Source organism: Eurosta solidaginis, chromosome 2, assembly GCF_040869045.1.
Source record: "Eurosta solidaginis isolate ZX-2024a chromosome 2, ASM4086904v1, whole genome shotgun sequence".
Taxonomy (NCBI): domain Eukaryota; kingdom Metazoa; phylum Arthropoda; class Insecta; order Diptera; family Tephritidae; genus Eurosta; species Eurosta solidaginis.
In genome coordinates this window covers 12,640,205-12,664,070 of record NC_090320.1, presented here as the reverse complement: position 1 = coordinate 12,664,070, position 23,866 = coordinate 12,640,205, and the positions used below count along the sequence as shown (strand labels likewise).

Here is a 23,866-nt window from a genome sequence, read left to right as displayed (position 1 = left end):
AAATCTCGAAAACGCCTTCACATATACAACTACCACAACTCCCTTTTAAAATTCTTATTAATACCTTTAATTTGACACCCATATTGTACAAACACATTACAGAGTCACCCCTGGTCCACCTTTATGGCGATATATCGAAAAGGCGTCCACCCATAGAACTAAGGCCCACTCCATTTTAAAATACTCATTAACCCCTTTCGTTTGATACCCATATTGTATAAACGCATTCTAGAGTCATCCCTGGTCCACCTTTATGGCGATATCTCGAAAAGACGTCCACCCATAGAACTAAGGCCCACTCCCTTTTAAAATACTCATAACAACTTTCATTTGACACCCATATTGTACAAACGCATTCTAGAGTCACCCCTGGTCCACCTTTATAACGATTTCCCGAAAAGGCGTCCACCTATAGAACTAAGGCCCACTCCCTTTTAAAATACTCATTAACACCTTTCATTTGATACCCATATCGTACAAACAAATTCTAGTGTGACCCCTGGTCCACCTTTATGGCAATATCTCGAAAAGGCGTCCGCCCATAGAACTAAGGCCCACTCCCTTTTAAAACACTCATTAACAACTTTCATTTGACACCCATATTGTACAAACGCATTCTAGAGTCACCCCTGGTCCACCTTTATAACGATATCCCGAAAAGGCGTCCACCTATAGAACTAAGGCCCACTCCCTTTTAAAATACTGATTAACACCTTTCATTTGATACCCATATCGTACAAACAAATTCTGGAGTCACCCCTGGTCCACCTTTATGGCGATATCTCGAAAAGGCGTCCACCTATGGAACTGAGGCCAACGCCCTTTTAAAAAACTCATTAACACCTTTCTTTTCATACCCATATCGTACAAACAAATTTTAGAGTCACCCCTGGTCCACCCTTATGGCGATATCTCGAAAAGGCTTCCACCTATAGAACTAAGGCCCACGCCCTTTTAAAATATTCATTAACACCTTTCATTTGATACCCATATCGTACAAACAACACATTCCAGGGTTACCCTAGGTTCATTTTCCTACATGGTGATTCCCTTATTTTGTCTCCATAGCTCTCAACTGAGTAGGTAATGTTCGGTTACACCCGAACTTAGCCTTCCTTACTTGTTTTCAAATATATTTTCGAGATTGATTTGCAAAAATTCAGTTACAAAATACAAGTTTTTTCTTAAAATATCAAAAATAAAATAAAGAATTCAATTAAGGAAATTTGATAAAAAGTAGCACTGGTATTTTTCTGTTCGCTGCTGTAGGCAGGCAGCCTATTGGAAATCAATGTGCGGTATTGACTTTGGTCTTATTCAAAATAGGGGGATCGATTCCTCAGCTAAAAAAAATATTTTTATCTTATAATATGTGCCGTTAAGATGCATACTTATTACTTAAATTTGAGAAGTCATCCCTCCCGATCAAACGAAGCCAATGGTGCGTAATTATTTCCATATATATGAATTTGTGTATCTAAAGCGGTTACCGTGGCGTGGTGGTAGGGTTATCCGACTATAAAAAAGATTTATTTATCAAAAACGATTTTTTAATTCAAAACTAAATTTTTTCTAAGCGGGGCCACCCCTCGGCAATGATTTGGCAAACCCTCCGGGTGTATTTCTGCCATGATAAGCTTCTCAGTGAAAGTTCATCTGCCATGCAGCTGTTGTTTGGAGTCACCACAAAAAATGTAGGTCCTATCCCGACAATTTGTAGGAAAAATTAAAAGAGGAACGACGCAAATTGGAAGCAAAGCTCGATTAAATTTCCTCCGAGGTTTCATTAGAGCCCACCACTCATGCTTCAAAAGCAGATTCGAACAACACTAAACACGGTAAATCTATTTTAGTGGTGTGCACTCGAGAGCCGTGAAAAAAGGCACTCGAATGAAGTATAATGAAGTAATGATGTTCGGAGTTTTTTTCAAAATTTGCCCAAAATCCTGAATCACAAAAGGGAGTGTAGTTAAGTACGAAAATGAAAAAATGTAGTTAGGTTTTGCTCCTTTTTTAGCAGGAGATTTTCATTTTAAAAATGTAATATACAAACCAATGTTCATTCTATTACTCATTTTATCTACAGGGCTTCACATATACTTTATAATAACATGATTTTTATTTTTACGATTTATTCCTCAATGAAAATAAATGAAACACGTATAAATTTAGTCATTAATCATTTTTTTTACTTCCTACTTTATGTTAAAAAATAACTCTGTCTTAAAAATAGCAGAACTAAAATCTCAATGTCATACTACTTGTATATAATAAAAATGATTTTATGCATACAAGCATTTTATACCTATGCATTATATCTTAAGATGACACAGATAGATCGAAAATTTATTGAGAATTCCACTGCGACCATTGGTCTGTTGTGCCCTCATCAGATTGCGTCGCATTCCAGGAGGATATGTTTTTTATTTAGTTGAACGGCGATAGAAAATCGTTTTTTTTTTAAATGCAGGAAACTTCAGGAAGAACGTAAGTTTTTAATTATTCGTGTGTTGCTTTGACGTTGGCGTTGCGTTGCTTATGGATTGAAGCAATTAAAGCGCGTGTGTTCAAGGTCAGATGTAGACGCAACGCAAGTGCTAAAACGACGCAAAAGTCACCTTAAGCGTATTTGCTTTAGGTATTATTTATCAATATTAATTAAAAATGTTGGATCTCCTAAAAAGTTGAACTTAGGCAAGATACACACGAGGCGTAGCTTCATAGACGCCTGCAAAATATGGCATGCAGCTAAGATTTCTCTACACCTCGTGTCCTTCTTCTGTTAGATTATATTTCAAAGGAAATTATTTTAGTTTTAAATTTTGTTCATAATATTAATGTACATGTCTACTACTATAGCAGTCGCTTGCATACTACTATTTCATTATTTAAAAATTTAGTTCTGAAAAATGCAACCTTGTCACATGCATTATCAAACACGGTTGCCACACCTTGTTTTCATTTGGGACCAAAATACATCGAAAAAAGAACCAGAAAGGACCAAATTTTAGTTTTATTTTATTGGTATACAAACATTTCGGCAAGTTACTAGAGTGTCGTATTCCTTGTAAAAAGCAAACATTGTAGGATGTTTGTATGTTTACCTAGTTCCCTATATAACATTTTAATAAAGTAGACCGTTGGCTTCAGTTCAAACTGCACAAACAAAAATAAAGTGCACCTTTAGGTAAAGCATTTTCAAATTTCTAGGATAAGTCTATGCCTTTCATCATAAAATGTATAGCGCAGTTAGGTTTTAGTAAAGAACGGTTGAAAAGTTTGTGTTGTTGCAAACTCAGTAAACCGTAAATGAAACTAAGCAATTGTGGTAATGCTATTTTTATAGATGCTTACTTTTTCGCTAAAACTTTAAACTTCATACCAGAGCCTAGATTCAGTAAGTGTGAGTTTTGAACTCAGACAAAAAATAAAGCGTCTTAAAAGTTTCAAAAGTATAATACTGAATACCGATCGAAATATCTAACCACTAAAACAAGTCTTTTGTCTGATAAGTTCGTTGTTTCATAAAAAATTAATGACAATGTGTTTGCCCGAACATTCAACCCTTTTTAATGCCTCGCCTAAATTATCTCCCAAGTGAAATGTCATTGTTCTGCTATGTACATTTTATTGATAGAGCGATTTTCGTGGTAAGAATTCCATTGAAGTAAATTGAAAATTATATGGGGATAATAGATTTGCGGAAAATTGTATTAGCAGTATTTTGAATTTTTGTTTTAGTTTCAGTGAAAAATAAATAAACGTACGAAAACCGTGCCGAAAAAGGGACCAGCGGACCATATGAGGTTGGAAGGGACCATTTTTGTTCCAAATGGAATGAAGTGGCAACTGTGTTCTCAAGTGCAAGCTTCCACATCAAACACATATACCTATAAGTACTTCGACATTACGAAATACATTGTCGCGTTGTGAGGCAAAGTATTGTTGGATAAAAGCTTTTTGACCACCTCAATACCACAGATTAAGTATAAAATTTCACAAAAATAAGAAACTTGTTCGAAAAGTCACAGAATATCCGCAGTCATTCTTTACGAATTTAGAAACAATGAGAATGCCAAATACGAATATGAATGAAATGTAATGTCAAAACGTATATGCACATGGTTGTGTTTATATGCACGAAAATGCTTTAAAAACGCATGAAATTGTTAAAATAAAGTTAAAACAAGTAAGGAAGGCTAAGTTCGGGTGTAACCGAACATTACATAATCAGCATTGTGAATGATGACAAAGTGTGATCTCTTCTGCATAAACGTCAAAATTCCAAAGTGATTGGATCACCTGATTCGTATTTGACTATCGCTGTCTCATTCTGTATCTCTTTCTATCACCCGCTGAAGATAGGCGCCGCCATATTGAAACAGCCTGTCAGGCAGTTGACAGATAAGAGATCACACTTTGTCATCATTCACAATGATACTCAGTTGAGAGCTATGGAGACAAAATAAGGAAAAACCACCATGTAGGAAAATTAACCTAGGGTAACCCTGGAATGTGTTGTTTGTACGATATGGGTATCAAATGAAAGGTGTTAATGAATATTTTAAAAGGGCGTGGGCTTTAGTTCTATAGGTGGACGCCTTTTCGAGATATCGCCATAAGGGTGGACCAGGGGTGACTGTAGAATTTGTTTGTACGATATGGGTATGAAAAGAAAGGTGTTAATGATTTTTTTAAAAGGGCGTTGGCCTCAGTTCTATAGGTGGACGCCTTTTCGAGATATCGCCATAAAGGTGGACCAGGGGTGACTCTAGAATTTGTTTGTACGATATGGGTATCAAATGAAAGGTGTTAATGAGTATTTTAAAAGGGGTGGGCCTTAGTTCTATAGGTGGACACCTTTTCGAGATATCGCCATAAAGGTGGACCAGGGGTCACACTAGAATTTGTTTGTACGATATGGGTATCAAATGAAAGGTGTTAATGAGTATTTTAAAAGGGGTGGGCCTTAGTTCTATAGGTGGACACCTTTTCGAGATATCGCCATAAAGGTGGACCAGGGGTCACACTAGAATTTGTTTGTACGATATGGGTATCAAATGAAAGGTGTTAATGAGTATTTTAAAAGGGAGTAGGCCTTATTTCTATAGGTGGACGCCTTTTCGGGATATCGTTATAAAGGTGGACCAGGGGTGACTCTAGAATGCGTTTGTACAATATGGGTATCAAATGAAAGGTGTTAATGAGTATTTTAAAAGGGAGTGGGCCTTAGTTCTATAGGTGGACGCCTATTCGAGATATCGCCAAGGTGGACCAGGGGTCACTTTAGAATTTGTTTACGATATGGGTATCAAATGAAAGGTGTTAATGAGTATTTTAAAAGGGAGTGCGCCTTTTCGAGATATCGCCATAAAGGTGGACCAGGGGTCACACTAGAATTTGATTGTACGATATGGGTATCAAATGAAAGGTGTTAATGAGTATTTTAAAAGGGAGTAGGCCTTAGTTCTATAGGTGGACGCCATTTCGGGATATCGTTATAAAGGTGGACCAGGGGTGACTCTAGAATTTGTTTGTACGATTTGGGTATCAAATGAAAGGTGTTAATGAGTATTTTAAAAGGGAGTGGGCCTTAGTTCTATAGGTGGACGCCTTTTCGAGATATCGCCAAGGTGGACCAGGGGCCACTTTAGAATTTGTTTACGATATGGGTATCAAATGAAAGGTGTTAATGAGTATTTTAAAAGGGAGTGGGCCTTAGTTCTATAGGTGGACGCCTTTTCGGGATATCGTTATAAAGGTGGACCAGGGTTGACTCTAGAATGCGTTTGTACATTATGCGTATCAAACGAAAGGTGATAATGAGTATTTTAAAAGGGAGTGGGCCTTAGTTCTATAGGTGGACGCCTTTTCGATATATCGCCATAAAGGTGGACCAGGGGTGACTCTGTAATGTGTTTGTACAATATGGGTGTCAAATTAAAGGTATTAATAAGAATTTTAAAAGGGAGTTGTGGTAATTGTATATGTGAAGGCGTTTTCGAGATTTCGACCAAAATGTGGACCAGGGTGACCGAGAACATCATCTGTCGGGTGCCGCTAATTTATTTATATATGTAATACCACGAACAGTATTCCTGCCATGATTCCAAGGGCTTTCGATTTCGCCCTGCAGAACTTTTTCATTTTCTTCTACTTAATATGGTAGGTGTCACACCCATTTTACAAAGTTTTTTTTCTAAAGTTATATTTTGTCTCCCCTCACTAGGGTAGGCACCTTGTCGTTGGTGTGAGGGCTTAGCCGAACTCCATAGCGCCCGACTATGAGGCGGAGCTGTTTAGGACTGACATCTACGCCGTTTCGCCTCATAGAAGGGCGGCGGGATGTCGGTGACCAAAAACTGCCAACCCCCTAATCCAGGGTGTTATGCGGACCGTGCCTATTGGACGATTTGCAGCCAGGGGATAAATTCGGCTGTATTCGAACGGAGCCTTCCCGATACCGGGCCATCTCGGGAAGTATTTATGGCCTTATCGCAGTAAGGGGCGCTGCTGTGGCGGACGGTTCTTTCCCCGTATATAATACTGGACCGCTGAGCCCGCCTTGTAGGGCAGGTGGTCGTACGACCAAGATGAACAACTCATTACCTGAATGTAATAAGGAGGATGTAAAGAGGAGGACTAAGTCGCAATCCAAGGACGACAAATACGAATTAAGCGATGCGTCGGACTCGGGGAGCGAGAGTAGTGCTGATTCAATGAACTCCGTGTTGGAGAAGCACACAAATGAAAACGGAGTAGAAGAGTGGAGAAGGGTACGGAGCAGAGGAAGTAAAAGAGCTCTCTCGCAGTACCGTGCAGCACTAAGAATTGTACAACGCTTGGGAGCAGTGGTCGACCCAACAGAAGTGGAGATCGAGCGCTTGGAATGGGCCCATGAAGCGGTAGAAGTAGGTCGAAGGCAGTTCAAAAGGTTTGCTGCGAGAAAGCCTCGGTTCTGCAACCGGTACGAGGAGGAAGAAGCGTCGAATGGCAGAATGAAGAGGCAACGTTCGGCAGAAGGCGACAAGCCTGCTTTCAAGAGGCAGAAAGGACCCAGTCCTAGAGCCGCGAGGCAGGGCAGTCGCATAGACAAGACAAGTAGGCCCAAAGCTGTAAGACAGATGGGTTCCAATAGCGAGGTAGCAACTACATCGAAAGCTGCCAGTCAGAGGGAAGTTCCAACTACGGAAGTAGGAGATAAGCCAAAGGGAGATAACGCTAAGACTCCGGCTTTCTCGGAGGCGCTAAAGGGAGTTAACGCGAAGACTCCGGTGTTCTCGGAGGTTCCAAAGGGAGATAACACTAAGACTCCTGCTTTTCCCGAGAAGATGAGTGATGTGGCAAAGCAGTCACTGACTGTGGCGCTGGTTGATCGTAGCAGTCCGTTCGGACAAATGACTACTGAAAGGTGGAGATCTGTGGAAAGGGAGCTTATTAGCTTAATGCTTAAGATGATGCGGGAACAACCAAGTAAGCCCCTTCCAACCTTTGATTCGGGGGGATGGTATAATGGTGTGAAGATGATAGCGTGCGACAACATCGCGAGCTTGCGGTGGCTGGAGGAAGTCGTTCCAAACCTCCAAAGGCAAGGCACGAACGCGCGGTTTGAGGTGGTGGATAAAGCGCAAATCCCCACGGTACCAAAAGTTAAGGTATGGATACCATGCGTGATGAAGTCGGAGGATACACTGCGACTTCTGCAGAATCAGAATCCGAACATACCGACACAGGATTGGAATGTACTTACTGTATCTCGGCCTACCGAGGATGGCCAGTTCTACATCTTCCAAATAAACAAGCAGGCGGAGGATATTTTGTACACGCAGCTTGGCAAAATGTCGTTTGGCACTGGCAAAATTTACATGCGACTCAGGAAAAGAAGTCCCGAGGATAAAAATCCTAACACGCTGGAAGTGGGCGAAGTCGAAAAGGACCTCAGAAGCCTAAGGGAAAAAAGACAGGTGGAGGTCCCCGACGTCACCACGAACGTGCTAGAAGAGGACCAACCGCTAAATGGTGCTGTGACTCGCACAGAGGAACACACGGCACAACATTCACGAGGGGCTGAAGGGGGCCTCGAATACTCTAAACCAAAAGGGCAAGAGGAGGACGACGACGTCAAGACGAAGGTGCTGGAGGGGGACAAACAGCCCAATGGTGCTGCGAGTCCTACAGATAAACCTCCAACACAGTAAAGTGGCGTCGAGCGAACTCCTCCTAACCCTTGAGGAGGGTTCGTTTGACGTGGCGCTGATCCAGGAGCCGTGGCTCTCATCGGGAGGAAAGGTTTCTGGACTTAGCGCGCGCGGGTTTGGCGTTTACTACGCACAAACGGAAGGACGGGTGCGAGCTGTAGTAATGGTAAGGAAACAGCTGCATTCATATATGCTGCCTAATTACACCACCGAGGATCTCGTAGCGGTGGCCGTTGAGCAAAAGAATAAGCAGGCATTTATCCTGGCGTCCTGCTACATGGCCCATGCTGCGGAGGTTCCACCGATGGAGTGCAAAAGGCTAGTACAGGAGGAAGGGCGCAAAGGGCGGTTGGTCATAGGCGCAGATGCAAATGCGCACCACAATGCGTGGGGAGGAGCAGATACGAACGAGAGAGGCGAATCTCTATTTTGTTACATCCTGCAAACCAATTTGCAGATAGCCAACAGGGGAAATGTTCCTACATACATTGGTCCAACATCCAGCAATGTTCTGGATATTACATTGAGCTCCGAGCGTGATATATCAAGGTATGATTGGATTGTTCTCGATAGACCATCCTTCTCCGACCATGCGTATATAAGCTTCAGCATCCCACTAAAGAGGGTAGAGAAGGGAGGAACCTTTAGAAACCCTAGGGCAACGAATTGGACTAAATTCCAGAAACATGTAGAAACGAAACTGGGACAACCCAAAGAGGTTGCTAATGTAGAGGAACTGGAGGAGTCGAATGAATTCCTAACAAGGACGCTTATGACTGCGTATAACAAAGCTTGCCCTCTAAGAAGATTCAGAGGAAAAGCAAAGCCGCCATGGTGGAGCAATGAGCTGAGTCTTCTAAGAAGACAGGTAAAAGAAATGTTTAAACTCGCAAAGACCGCGGAAAGCGAAGCGTGTCGGGACGAGTACAGGGATCTACTGAGGATCTACAAGCGTGAAATTACCAGGGCGAAGAGAAACTCATGGAAAAGTTTCTGTACGGACATAGAGTGCTCCAGTGAAACAGCACGGTTGAAAAAAGTCCTAGCAAAGGGAAACATAGTCCAGGGACTAATAAAGAAAGAGAACGGGGAATGGTCACGTGATAGTGAGGAATCCCTTGAGGTGCTTCTCGATACACATTTCCCATCGGGAGACGGTTTAGAAGAACCAGCAGACATCACTCACACTTCGATCACGGAGCTAGTGGTGCCGGGCTTGGTGACCGATACCAAGATCGAGTGGGCAGTGCAGACGTTTTCTAAGTTTAAATCGCCGGGCCCAGATGGTATATTCCCGGCCATGCTACAAGTCTCAAGTAGGGCGGTCGTGGAATGGCTTAAAATAATATTCGATGGGTGCATAAGACTGAATCATGTACCGCACTCTTGGAGAACTGCTCGTGTAGCTTTTCTACCAAAGGCGGGGAAGATCGGTCACGTGTATCCCAAAGATTATAGACCCATTAGCTTAACATCATTTCTGCTCAAAACCTTTGAGAGGCTGATAGATGTGTACATAAAGTCCAACGTGGATGAAAAGCTGCTCTCCACAACACAGCATGCGTACACCAAAGGCAAGTCGGTAGACACCGCATTGCATAGGGTGGTAATAAGCATAGAGAAATCCCTGGAATATAAGTAGTATGCTCTAGGAGTCTTCTTGGACATTGCCGGAGCTTTCAATAATGTTGCAAAATGGGCGATTATGGATGGTCTTAATTACATTAAAGTACATCCTGCCTTAATCAGATGGATCGGCTGCATGTTAAATTGCAGAAAGATTACATCACAATGGGGATTGTACGAGGCCACGAAATCAGTGGACAGGGGCACGCCGCAGGGAGGGGTGCTATCACCTCTGCTGTGGACACTGGTCATCAACCAACTGCTCAGGCAATTCGATGAGGGACCCGTAAAACTTACGGCTTACGCAGATGACGTTGCAATTGTCATAAGTGGAAAATGCCTTCCAACGATTAGTTCTTTGATGGATCGGGCGCTTCGGGATATTCATACCTGGGCATCTAATGTCGGGCTGAAAGTCAATGCGGAGAAGACGGATATGGTCTTGTTTACAAAGAGGTACAAGGTCCCAAATTAGACCAGGCCTAAGTTAGGAGCGGTGACCTTACAGGAGAAACCTTGCACAAAATATCTAGGAATCATCCTAGACAGTAAGCTGTCATGGAAGCTCAACGTGGAGGAGAGGGTCAAGAAGGCCTCAACGGCACTCTATGCATGTAAAAGAATGCTGGGGTGTACGTGGGGCCTATCGCCCTCTCTTTCTCATTGGGTTTTTACAGCGATTGTAAGCCCTATTCTATACTATGGAGTTCTTGTTTGGTGGAAAGCCACACAAAAAACAACATACCTCAAAAAATTAGAGGGGGTATGCAGACTATCGATGCTTTGCATTACGGGAGCCCTGAAAACAACCCCGACGGCTGCACTGTATGCCATTCTGCACATTCCACCTGTAGACCTGGTAGCAAAGAACAAAGCGTTAACGACCGCAACCAGGCTCGATGCTTCGGGGCAGCTTGAGCGCCGACCATATGGCCATAGTAGTATAGCGTCCTCAGTCACAAGACGAACAGACTACATGATTCCCTACCTGCACTTTGAGGGAGATCTTAAGGCCGCAATAGAGGTGGACGGTTGGCGCAAGGGTGCGCAAATGGCGGACGAGGCGATACATGTGTACACCGATGGTTCCAAAATAGTGGAAGGAGTAGGGTCTGCGGTATACTGCGCTGATCCGGAATTAAGCAGATCCTACAGGCTGCCGGATTACTGTAGCGTTTTCCAAGCGGAAATATTAGCCGTAACCAAAGCAGTAGAAACCCTGGAAGAGAATAGCTTAAGCTGCAACCGTGTTAACTTTTATATTGACAGTCAAGCAGCAATTAAGGCAATAATCTCGCATATCACAGCATCTAAATGCGTGTTAGAGTGTAAGCAGTCTCTGGAGAGAATCGGGACAGGGAGAAGCATACATCTATATTGGGTCCCAGGACATATGGGAATAGATGGGAATGAAAAAGCGGACGAATTAGCTAAAAAGGGCGCATCCCTTGAAGCTTGCTCCGTAGACGTCCCAATTAGATTGGGCGAGATTAAGCGAAGGCGAGAGGTGCACATGATCGACCAAGCAGAAAAGGCGTGGGTTCAAGCGCGGGGCTGTAAAGTGTCGAAGATTATGTGTAGGTCTTACAACCTTAGACTAACACAGTTGCTTCTATCATTAAAAAGAGAGGACTGTAGACTCATGACGGGTATTCTGACTGGACACTGCCTTCTGGCGTCACATGCCTTTAAATTAGGCTTGGTCAGTGATAGCAGGTGTAGGAAGTGCGGGTTGGAGGAGGAAACGATCGAGCACGTTCTGTGCTCGTGCCCTGCACTTGCCAGGCTAAGACTCCAGCTATTAGGAGTGATACAGCTGTCAGATCTAGAAGCAGCAAGTGGCTTAAGTCCTAGGAAGCTTCTAGTATTTGCCAAGAGGACGGAGGGTTTTTTTAACATAGGTCCTGGTTTTTGATAGGGTTTTTCAGTTTGGTCGTTAAAACAAACTTCTGGTAACACTACGGACTCAATCAGTCTATGTGAGGTCCTCATGGACCGGCCAGTTCAACCTACCTACCTATATTTTGCGTCAATAAACCAATGCAATTACCATATTTCATCTTTTTTTTCGTATTTGGTAATTTTCGTAATCGAAAAAGTGGGCGTGGTCAAAGTCGGATTTCAGCCATTTTTTATACGAATACAAAGTGTGTTCAGATAATTATGTGAACTGAGTTTAGTAAAGATATATCGATTTTTGCTCAAGTTATCGTGTTATCGGCCGGGCGGAAGGACAGACGATCTACTGTGTATAAAAACTGGGCGTGGCTTCAACCGATTTCGCCCTTTTTCACAGAAAACAGTTATCGTCCTAGAATCTAAGCGCCTACCAAATTTCACAAGGATTGGTAAATATTTGTTCGACTTATGGCATTAAATGTATCCTAGACAAATCAAATGAAAAAGGGCGGAGCCACGCCCATTTTGAAATTTGCTTTTGTTTTTGTATTTTGTTGCACCATATCATTACTGGAGTTGAATAATGACATAATTTACTTATATACTGTAAATATATAAAATTTTTTGTAAAAATTTCACTTTAAAAAAAATTTTTTTTAAGTAGGCGTGGTCGTTCTCCGATTTGCTAATTTTTATTAAGCATACATATAGTAATACAAGTAACGTTCCTGCCAAATTTCATCATGATATCTTCAACGACTGCCAAATTAAAGATTGCAAAACTTCTAAATTACCTTCTTTTAAAAGTGGGCGGTGCCACGCCCATTTTCCAAAATTTTACTTATTTTCAATTCTGCGTCATAAGTTCAACCCACCTACCAAGTTTCATCGCTTTATCCGCCTTTGGTAATGAATTATCGCACTTTTTCGATTTTTCGAAATTTTCGATATCGAAAAAGTGGGCGTGGTTATAGTCCGATATCGTTCATTTTAAATAGCCATCTGAGATGAGCGCCCAGGAACCTACGTACCAAATTTCGTCAAGATACCTCAAAATTTACTCAAGTTATCGTGTTAACGGACGGACGGACATGGCTCAATCAATTTTTTTCGATACTGATGATTTTGATATATGGAAGTCTATATCTATCTCGATTCCTTTATACCTGTACAACCAACCGTTATCAAATCAAAGTTAATATACTCTGTGAGCTCTGCTCAACTGAGTATAAAAATACGAAAACTCAAGGAAATTGTATAACAATTTCGAATTTTTTATACGGAGTTTTATCTATTTTGTTTTTTTGAGTACGCAGCCTTGTAGCCCAATTAATTTTAGGCTCGCAAAGTATAAGTCACTCAAAAGTTGCTTTGACTTTTGACAGTTTTTTTCCGAAGGGTGCTTTTCGTGCATATAAAACAAATTCATACTTGGTATTGAGGAAAATCTAAAACACTCTACGAAAAAAATATGGTAAAAACCAGTAAGGAAGTCTAAGTTCGGGTGAAACTGAACATCACATACCCAGCTGTACACTTGAAATGCTGTTGTTATTTGTTTTGTGTTCTTAATAGTGTTACAATGCTGCGCAATAATACATATGCATATGGTTCTATTCTGAACTAATTTTTCTTGGAGTTATGGCTCCCGAAGCGTGCAATTACTGGCATATGCTGATGACATTGATATCATCGGCCTAAACAACCGCGCTGTTAGTTCTGCCTACTCCAAACTGGAAAAAGAAGCGGTAAAGATGGGTTTGATGGTGAATGAGGACAAAACGAAGTACCTGCTGTCATCCAGCAAAGAGTCAGCGCATACGCGCCTTGGCAACCACGCTACTGTTGGCAGCCATAATTTCGAAATAGTAAAAGACTTCGTTTATTTGGGAACCAGCATCAACACTAGCAGCAACATCAGCACTGAAATCCAGCGAAGAATCTCTCTCGCCAATAAATGCTACTTTGGACTAGATAGGCAATTGAAAAGTAAAGTCCTCTCTCGGCGAACGAAAATCATACTCTACAAGTCACTTATCGTACCCGTCCTGCTATATGGGGCGTGTTCGAGAGAAAAGTTCTTCGAAAGATTTATGGACCTCTACGCGTTGGCGATGGCGAGTACCGAAGAAGATTTAATGATGAGCTGTACGAGCTATACGCAGACATCAACATAGTCCAGCGAATTAAAACGCAGCGGCTGCGCTGGCTAGGCCATGTTATGCGAATGAATGATGATACTCCGGCCAAGAAAGTGTTTCTATCGGAACCCGCCTATGGAAGCAGAGGTAGAGGGCGGCCCCCACTCCGTTGGAAGGACCAGGTGGAAAACGATTTAAACTCCCTTGGTGTGACCAATTGGCGCCGGTTGGCGGAGCGAAGGAGCGACTGGCGCGCCTTGTTGGACGGCCATAACCGTTTAGACGGTTAAGCGCCAATTAAGTAAGTAAGTAAGTAAGTATGGCTCCCGAAACATAGAAAATTGCTTAGACATAAAAGGGGCGGTGCCACGCCCATTATTTTAAATTTGAAATGAAGTACCATTGATATAAAGCTCTTTTTTGCAAAGACAGCTAATTTTATTCGTCCACGACCCTTTTAAAAATCTTTTATATAAAAGTGGGCGTGGTCCTTAACCGATTTCGTTAATTTTTCTTATAGTAAAGGCAACCTCTCTGCCGAATTTTGTTACGATAGGTTTAACAATTTTTGATTTATGATTAATAATATTTGTAAAATTAATTTTATCAGAATTGGGCGAGCCACGCCTATTTTAAAGATTTTTTTAAAATTTTTATCAAGAGTCTCAACATCAGTCCACACGTCAAATTTCAACATTCTAGGTGTATTATTTACTAAATAATCATGTTTTTTGTTTTTTCGAAAATGTTATATATATAAAAAGTGGGCGTGGTTATCACCCGAGTTCGCTCATTTTCAATATCAATCTATTCTGGGTCCAGATAAGCTCGTGTACCAAATTTGGTGAAGATATCTCAAGTTATTGTGTTCACGCTCAGACGGTCGAACGGACGGACATGGCTCAATCAAATTTTTTTTCGATACTGATGATTTTGATATTTGTAAGTCTATATCTATCTCGATTCCTTTATACCTGTACAACCAACCAATCAAAGTTATAATACCCTGTTGACAAGTACAGCTGGGTATAATTAATGTGAGTTTTGGGATACCAACTAACTGGACTAAAAAGTGATTGCGCTACAAAAAAATCAGAGAACTTCAAAGATAAAATTTCAAAATTTTCGTAAAACTTTTCGAATTTTCAAATTTTTTCGAAAACGTTTCTGAGTATCGTTTGCTTAGTTTGAGCTACGAAATTCACAGAAAATAAAAATTAATTAAATTGGCGAAATTTAAAAACAGTTTTCAGAGCTATTTTTCTGTTCGTTGCTGTACATACAGCCAGACACGCAATTTTTGGTTTTGCTTCTGTTAGATACTCTAAAGGTCTACCATTAAAAATTTTACTTTAATGTTAAGTTTACGAACCTGCCAACCAGGCCATGTTTCGCTGTAGCCCAGTTTAAATTTTTTAAAAGCATTTTAAGTCATTATTTTATGTATTAAGAATGATCTCAATCCTCTAATTTTGCTCGGGAAAAGATTGAGCAATGGTTTTTCATATTTTTTTCGTCATGTTTTGTTAATCTATGTGCCAAATGGGCTTCTTACTGATGTATGCTCTTACTTCGAAATGGAGCGATCTCTAAGTCTTGTATGTTTACTGATCGGATATAAACAATCCTTGCAAGACCAAACGAATCACCCCATTGTGTATTATTATGTTACGTATACGCCATGTATGTACATCATTGCAATGCCAGAGATTTTTTTTAGCAGCTTAGTATAGGGGTTCATTTTTTTGCGACATTGTTTCTTTTAGATTTGGGTTCTACACAAAGTTCTATGTAAAAATTCCATTCCCACCAAAGCCTTAATTAAAGTAATTTTACTTATCTCTTATTAGAGAAGCTATGCTATTGCTTGAAATATTTGGGCGCTTTCTTATTATAGTTGTTGCCAAACTTGCATTTTATATTTATGTACATTTGTATGTAAAAAAAAAATGAAGCTTGTTAAGATACCTAATTTAAGTTTTAAATTTTGGTTTAGGGTCCGTTTTGATAATTTTTTCTTCATAGACATTTAAGGCATAAAACGGAAATTTTTTATCTTCAGCATATACACATACATAAACCACCCTATTTTATCTTTTAGGGTAAAAAAAAAAATGTCAGAATTTTTTTGGGGGCACACCCTAAAATGTTTCATTTTGTTAGATTTTAAGATTGCCAAAGTTTGAGCACAATTGGAAGATCTTAAACCGTGCCACTGGGGCCACTGTAAAGCATGGTTTGTTTAACGTCCCCAGAGCGTGTTTAGCACCAAAACAAGACCTAGACCTCGCTAAAAATCTATTGAAATACGAAAGCGTTGACAAAGAAATATCAGATAAAGGCATTAACAAACTGATAAATCACCTGTGGTATCTTAGTCCTGAACTTATTGCCCTGGCATTGTTTGATCCGACAGTGCAAAACACCGTAAAGAGCCAAATGGCGACAAAACTTCAGTACATATTTTAATTAAAATATTACTAACAGTATCGCCTTTAACTTGATGTCTGACGCGGGCAAATAGCTTCAGCCGTTCCAGAAATATGGGTCTCCGAAGTCACCAAACTGCCAAAAAATCGAGATTTTCAAAACTTTGAGGCCCCAATTGCATGGGTTAACATCTTCCAATTATGCTCAAACTTTGGCAATCTTAAAATCTAACAAACTGAAACATTTTAGGGGAGTGCCCCCAAAAAAATCCGATATCGATTTTTTTTTAAAACCACCCTAATGTACATATACAAATTTTTCTTTTAGCAGATATTTGAAAACAAGCAAATGGCATCTGTGACCGTCAGCCTCATGCAGCAATGTTTTGTTTATTTACTTAATTTGTTGAACTAGATTAAACAACAACAACTTTATCTGCTTGTGTTTGTTTGGGCGAATTTATCAACTACCTGTTTACGCTGATATTTCGTTTGAATTCTCTATTTTAGTTATTTAAGAATCAATATTTATGAAAGGATTTAATTAAATTTCTGTAGAATATTTTTTTTTGTTTACGTAGCAAAGAAAACGGGGTTTTGAGGGTAAAATGTGTAATTAATGGCATTGAAAATTTTGGAAATATTTCTGGGAATTTTTTGTTTTGCATGGGTAAACATGGTCACGGGGAATCCAGCAAATAATTCGTAATTTGTATGCTGTACGGTTGAGTAAATATGGGCGCAATTACCTCACTAACAAAAACACAGTGAGTGAACATCAACCTTATCAGAACAAACACGTAAGGATGATGATGATAACGTGAAGTTAAAGACAGAAACAGAATTCGTAGGCGACATACAAGTTTGAAGGAAATACAAAAGCGCTAGCGAATTTTGCTGACGAATTTAAGGCAAATCTTAAAGCAAAATAAAATTTCAGCCTAAAAATACAATAAACAAAAGGCATGGTGTACTTCCGACGTGGGTTAAGACGAGCTTCTATTTCTATATCCAATCTGTTTGCGTTTAAAAAACGAACTTAAGTGCACTTTGTATGAAAGAAAATCTAAAACACCTTTCGGAAAAAAATTTTCAAAAATCAATGTGAACTTTGGGAAACCTATAACTTGTTCTTTGTTTGGCAAAAGTAGGTTGGGCTACAAAATTGCGTAGGTACTTAAAAATATCTGGAAAAGCTTAAAAAAAAAGTTCTCCATTTTAGTAAAATTTTCGCAAATTTTCGTATTTTTTTTTTGCAAACGTTTTTGAAACAAAAAAGTTTATAGAAACTGTTTCCTCAATTATTGAAAATAAAAAAAGAAGTTAACTGACGAAATTTGATAAAAATTGCTACTGCCATTTTCGTGTTCGCTGCTGTACATAGCAAGGCTAGATATTACTGTTCTTACCTTTATCAGGATATCCCGACTGTTTCGGTACTTGGACCCAACTATCAGAATGATTAAGACGGCTGTTCGATAAGATCAGCGCGACTGATCTATCCCTGTGTAATAAACTTAAACCCATATTCGAACAAAGTAAATTTTATAAACAACAAGAAAGGTTTTGGATGCCTCAAATCTTTACTTATACCACTGGGCCTCTGGGAATCGAATGCAACAGTGTCTTAATATTCCGTCTGCCCTCACATTGAAGATCATGATATTGCTGAAAACTGTCCTATGTCCGATGGCATACCAACCCACACCGGCCAACCTTTTTCAGCGATAACTTACGCCAATTGGGAACCCAATGGGAAATCAAATCAGCCTCCGCCTGAGATTCACAACTCAGTGGAATTCGCTTCTTTCCTAATGAATATCGTAACTTTAATCGTATCGTTTCGAAATACAGAATAAGGCAGTTACTCAAGAATTATTTGGCGACGATTTTCCGTCAGCCCGCATACTAATTTTTGGTTTGAAAACAAACTGGTTTTGGTGTTTTGTCATCTTCAGTAAAATAATTCTAACTCTTACCCTACCGCAAAAAGCAACAACAAACGCACTTACTAAACCTACCTTGTACTTAAAACAGTAATCGCAAAATTAATTTGAATCTGACAAATATGATTTGGTACAAAGTAAAAAGTACATAAATAATCTTAAAGATGACAAATTGATAAGTCGCGCTCGTTTAGCATTTAATTGAGAAATCATCCCACATTGAACAGTCATAATGGAAGCCGTCATTGACGTCAATTTGCTTTGGGATTTAACTACAAAACAAATCTATTAGTAAGTGACGAATAATTAATAACATTTTATATTATTTAAAACATCAAACATTGTCTTGATTGTTATTGTTGCTTCATTTGGAGGTGTGTCCAATTAACTTCTTATTACTATTTTACAAAATTTTTATTTACACAGTTACGGTGCGGAGGCACGTCAGGCCATACTTCATTGAAACTTGCGAAACAGAAAAACGAAAATAGCAGTTCAATTAAAATATAGGCTAGGTTAGGTTAAAGTGGCTGCCTCCGCTGTCCGAGCGGAGACTCACGTAGGCCGTTGTGGCCCGTTGTGCTACCACGCTGGGGGCCCCTATTTCCTGTTACCCTACTTTCGAAGAAGAAGAAAGTTTAGATCGCAGTGAGGCTAAACCAGCGCGTTTGCCTAATGAAACACAAGATGTCGTTTGGGTTTATAGATTCAAGCTCCGCAGGGCACCCAAAGGAGTGTCTGTGGAGGCATTGGTACCTGGTTTTTGACAGTGCGGGACAGTGGCACAGATAGTGCTCTACGCTTTCTATCTCCTCCTTGTCCCTACAGCTGTGGCAGAAGTCATTTGTCTGCAGGCCCATATAGGCACCGTGAGTGCCCATGAGACAGTGACCTGTAAGAAGGCCCACTAGTGGGCTTATAGAGATACGGTTTAACAATATCACCGATTGCGATCTCTTTTCATCCAACTTAGGCCAGATTTGCTTGGATACACTACATGTAGGTTCTTTGGCCCATCTGGCGTTTGCCTGATCCGTGAAAAGAGATCGCAGGCAGTGTTTGCAAGTGTTTAGAGGAGGGCTGGCCCAATCCGCGGAGATTATTGTTTGCAGGTTGGTGCCTTCGGGTAAGCGAAAGTTCTCGCTTATATTGAGCTTCTCCGAGAATATTCCGCTGCCGACTCTGTTGTTTAGTTTAGAGCCATCTGTAAAAACGGAGATTTCGTGAGATCCCGGCTCCACGCCGTTTGCCCACTCGTTCCTCTCTGGGATTCTTGTGGAAAATTTGTTGTCCCAGCAAGGGGACGATGTTGTATGGTCCAATTTCAAGAAGGTTTCGGGAACCTGCTTCAGGATTCGGGTGTGACCAAACCTGCAGTGCCTCCATGGTTCGATAGCGTTGAGAGTTGCCGCGTTGCAGGAGGCACAGTATCTACCATATAGATCAGTTGGGAGAAGGAATAATATGGTTTCAACAGCTTTGGTGGGAGTGGAGGGAAGGCACCGCTGGTAAGCATTGCCGCCATCCTCTGCACTCTCGTTACTTTGCTCTTATTGGATTCGATATCGAGTGCCGTCCACCATACGGTGACGGCGTAGAAGAGTATGGGTCTCACCACTGCCGTGTAGATCCAATGGACTATGCTTGGCTGGAGACCCCACCTTTTTCCGAATGCCGACTTACAAGCGTAGAGAGCCATTGTGGCTTTCCTGGATCGTTCCTCCACATTCCGCTTCCAGTCAAGCTTCCTGTCTAGAATAACTCCGAGATATTTAACCTCGGTAGAGAGTTTGATTTCCCTCCCATTTAGGGACGTGAGGGTAAATTCCGGTATAATGCGTTTGCGGGTAAAAAGCACGATCTCAGTTTTTTCACTGCTGATGCTGAGTCCGCATTCCCTAAACCAAGTGTTTGTTAGATTAAGAGCATTTTGCAAGAGTTCGCCAAGCACCGGAAGGAGTTTGCCGGTAACTGTCAAGGCTATGTCGTCGGCATATGCATCCGGTGGGCTGTAGTATAGATAACAGAGCGTTCACCGTCAGGTTCCATAGTAGAGGAGAAACAACGCCTCCTGGGGGGGTTCCTCTGTTGGTATACCTTATTAAGGATGAGCTGCCCAGCTCAGAGATAATACTTCTCTTGTTTAGAAGAGTTCGACGAATTTCACAAGAGGCTCTTCCACCTCTAGTGACGTTGAGATTTTGTGACCGCTGCTGGGAGAACTTTGTTGAAGGCTCCTTCTATGTCCAGAAAGATACCCAGCGTAAATTCTTTAAAGGCAAGACCCTTCTCTATCTTAGTAGTGATAGCATGTAGAGCTGTCTCTACGGATTTGCCCTTAGAGTAGGCGTGTTGGTTGTTGGAGATTGGTGCCTTATTTGCCGATCTTCTAATATAGGCGTCCAGCAATCGTTCTAGAACATTTAGGAGGAAGGTCAGAGTTATTGGTCTGAAATCCTTTGGACTGTTGCCCGATATCCTGCCTCCTTTGGGTATGAAGACTACCTTTGCCTTGGTCCATTCCCGTGGGGATATAGACCAGGTTGAGGCAAGCCTTGTAGATTGTAGCTAGCAGCGGGATTATAAGATCGCTTGCAGCTTGCAATTCAGCGGGAAATATTCCATCCATTCCCGGAGATTTGAAGGGTTTAAAGGACTTGATTGCCCAGATAACTCCTTTTTCGCTTACAATGTGGTCCAGGGGTCGAAACGGCCCTGGGTTAGATTGCGTGTTTAAGATGTATGGTTGAGATCTGAAGCCTGGAAAGTGAGTGCTGACCAGGGTTTCCAGAATTTCTGGAGAGAATCGGGACAGGCTATGTTCAGACAAAAGTTTCATAGTGCAGCGTAATGTCTATTGGATGAACACCTACTCCCTTTAGCATTAGTCTGCTAAGCCATTCCAGTGTTTTTAGGGCTAAATTAATAGCCATGACTGTGGTCGTTCAATGTCCTCTCCAGTTTAAATTTTGCAACGATTCATTGTTTTGCCTTTTCCCAAGTCCAGCGCTCAACCCGCTCGGCGGGGATGAAAGTATTGCTTGCATGTTTGCATAGCGAGCCACTTGATTCAATACAGACGCCCGGTTAGGTTAGGTTGAACTGGCCGGTTCATGAGGACCTCACATAGACTGAATGAGTCCGTAGTGCTACCAGAAGCTTGTTTTAACGGCCAAACTGAAAAACCTTATCAAAAACAAGGACCTATGTTATAAAATAACCGTTCTTTTGGCAAATACTACAAGCTTCCTAGGACTTAAGCCAGTTGCTGCTTCTAGATCTACCAGCTGTATCACTCCTAACAGCTGGAGTCTTAGTCTGGAAAGCGCAGGGAACGAGCACAGAACGTGCTCGATCGTTTTCTCTTCAAATCCGCACTTCCTACATCTGCTATCGCTGACCAAGCCTAACCTAAAGGCATGTGACGCCAGAAGGCAGTGTCCAGTTAGAATACCCGTCATGAGTCTACAGTCCTCTCTTTTTAATGATAGAAGCAACTTTGTTAGTCTAAGGTTGTAAGACCTGCACATAATCTTCGACACTTTACAGCCCCGCGCTTGAACCCACGCCTTTCCTGCTTGGTCAATCATGTGCACCTCTCGCCTTCGCTTAATTTCGCCCAGTCTAATTGAGACGTCTACGGAGCAATATTCAAGGGATGTGCCCTTTTCAGCTAGTTCATCTGCTTTTTCATTCCCATCTATTCCCATATGCCCTGGGACCCAATATGCTTCTCCCTGTCCCGATACCCTCCAGAGACTGCCTACACTCTAACACGAATTTAGTTGCTGTGCTATGCGAGATTATTGCCTTAATTGCTGCTTGAAAATCAATATAAAAGTTAGCACCTTTGCAGCTTAAGCTATTCTCTTCCAGTGTTTCTACTGTTTGGTTACAGCTAATATTTCCGATTGAAAAACGCTACAGTAATCCGGCAGCCTGTAGGATCTGTTTATTTCCGGATCAGCACAGTATGCCGCAGACCCTACTCCTTCCACTACTATGGCACCATCTGTCTACACATGTATCGCCTCGTCCGCCATTTGAGCACCCTTGCGCCAACTGTCCACCTCTATTGTGGCCTTAAGATCTCCCTCGAAGCGCAGATAGGTAATCAGGTAGTCTGTTCGTCTTGTGATTGATGACGTTATACTACTATGGCCGTATATTCGGCGCTCAAGCGGCAACAAGACCATATCCATCTTTAGATGTCCAGGTATGAATATCCCGAAGCGTTGGAAGGCACTCTCCACTTATGACACCTGCAACGTCATCTGCGTAAGCGGTAAGCTTTACGGGTCCTTCATCGAATCGCCTGAGCAATTGGTTGATGACCAGCGTCCATAGCAGAGGTGATAGCCCCCTCCCTGCGGCGTGCCTCTGTCCACTGAATTCGTGACCTCGTACAATCCCCATTGTGATGTAATATTCCTGCAATTTAACATGCAGCCGATCCATCTGTTTAAGGGTGGATGTACTTTAATGTAATTAAGACCATCCATAATCGCCCATTTAGAAACATTGTTGAAAGCTCCGGCAATGTCTAAGAAGACTCCTAGAGCAGACGCCCTTATGGTGGTCGGACTCTGCTGATAACCTATTATGTCGGAGTGGCCTAGCCAGATTATCACGGTCGCACATAAGCCCACCACTAAACGGAGGTGTTAGTGGTGTTACCAATTGGTGGCAGTTAGCTCAACGAAGAAGCGACTGGCGCGACTTTTGGACGATCAAATCCATGAAAACGGCTAAGCACCAACTAAGTAAGTTAGTAGTACCGCATCAAAACAGCCAACTGAATCTAAGATACCTTAAATTGAATTTAATTCACTGTGCGGCATGAATGTGTTGGAATCATGGGCCACGCCAACGACGAGTTAGTAAAGGCCAGTGTCGCTCCATCCCTTGATGATGTATGCCAGCACTCGTTTGGATTTGATTTCACTAAGAGAGCAAACATGTAGGAAATATAACCCACATATGGGTAATACTAAGTAAGTCTGGTTCCATGTAAATAAAAGCGCAACCAATATCTTGGGGGGTTTACTGGCCATTGTTTCATGGGAGTTTCATGAAATATCTGATTGTCAAATTGTCAAACAAATGTCCGGCTAGAATTGTGACGGACTTTTCCTTTGACTTTGCCGGGGTTAGCCTCAGTCCGTCCAGGGATCCTGAAAGTAGAAATTCCTACCGATCCTTCTAAAAGAATAACCCTGTTTATTCTTATAAAACGTTACAAAAGTATATATTTAATAAAAATTCTATTTCTACTCCTAGCTGATTCCGTTACTTTGTAAGAGGTGACTGAGGTAATAAAGCCCTCGGCCAACCTCTGCGGTCGAATGGAGTAATAAAGCCTCCAGACGAGTATACTTTTAGTACAAATGAAGTGAAAAACCTTCAGGTGTACTCTTGGTTGGTAGTGATAAAACCTACCGACTCGTATGCCTGTCTCCTAATCTCTGAATCTTAATGCGAACTCGTCGCCCTTATATACTAATTTTTGCACGCAGGCAAACGGTTATTTTATAATAACAACTTTCAACTAATAGTATTAACAATATAAAACAACTGTTATTCCGGTAAATATTTCCTTCCCATGAATTTCCATGCACCATAATGCT

General features: G+C 41.4%; 1 protein-coding gene across 3 annotated transcripts in view; it reads left to right on the top strand.

Moving 5' to 3' along the window:
• The first annotated feature begins 4,068 nt into the window (after positions 1 to 4,068).
• The window catches only part of LOC137239303 (pickpocket protein 19-like), a 126,061-nt gene continuing 106,263 nt past the window's right edge, over positions 4,069 to 23,866 (top strand). For all 3 annotated transcript variants that reach the window (XM_067764440.1, XM_067764439.1, XM_067764438.1), the window contains exon 1: positions 4,069 to 4,189. The gene's annotated coding sequence lies outside the window, so the exon portion shown is untranslated. The remainder of the gene's footprint in view (positions 4,190 to 23,866) is intronic.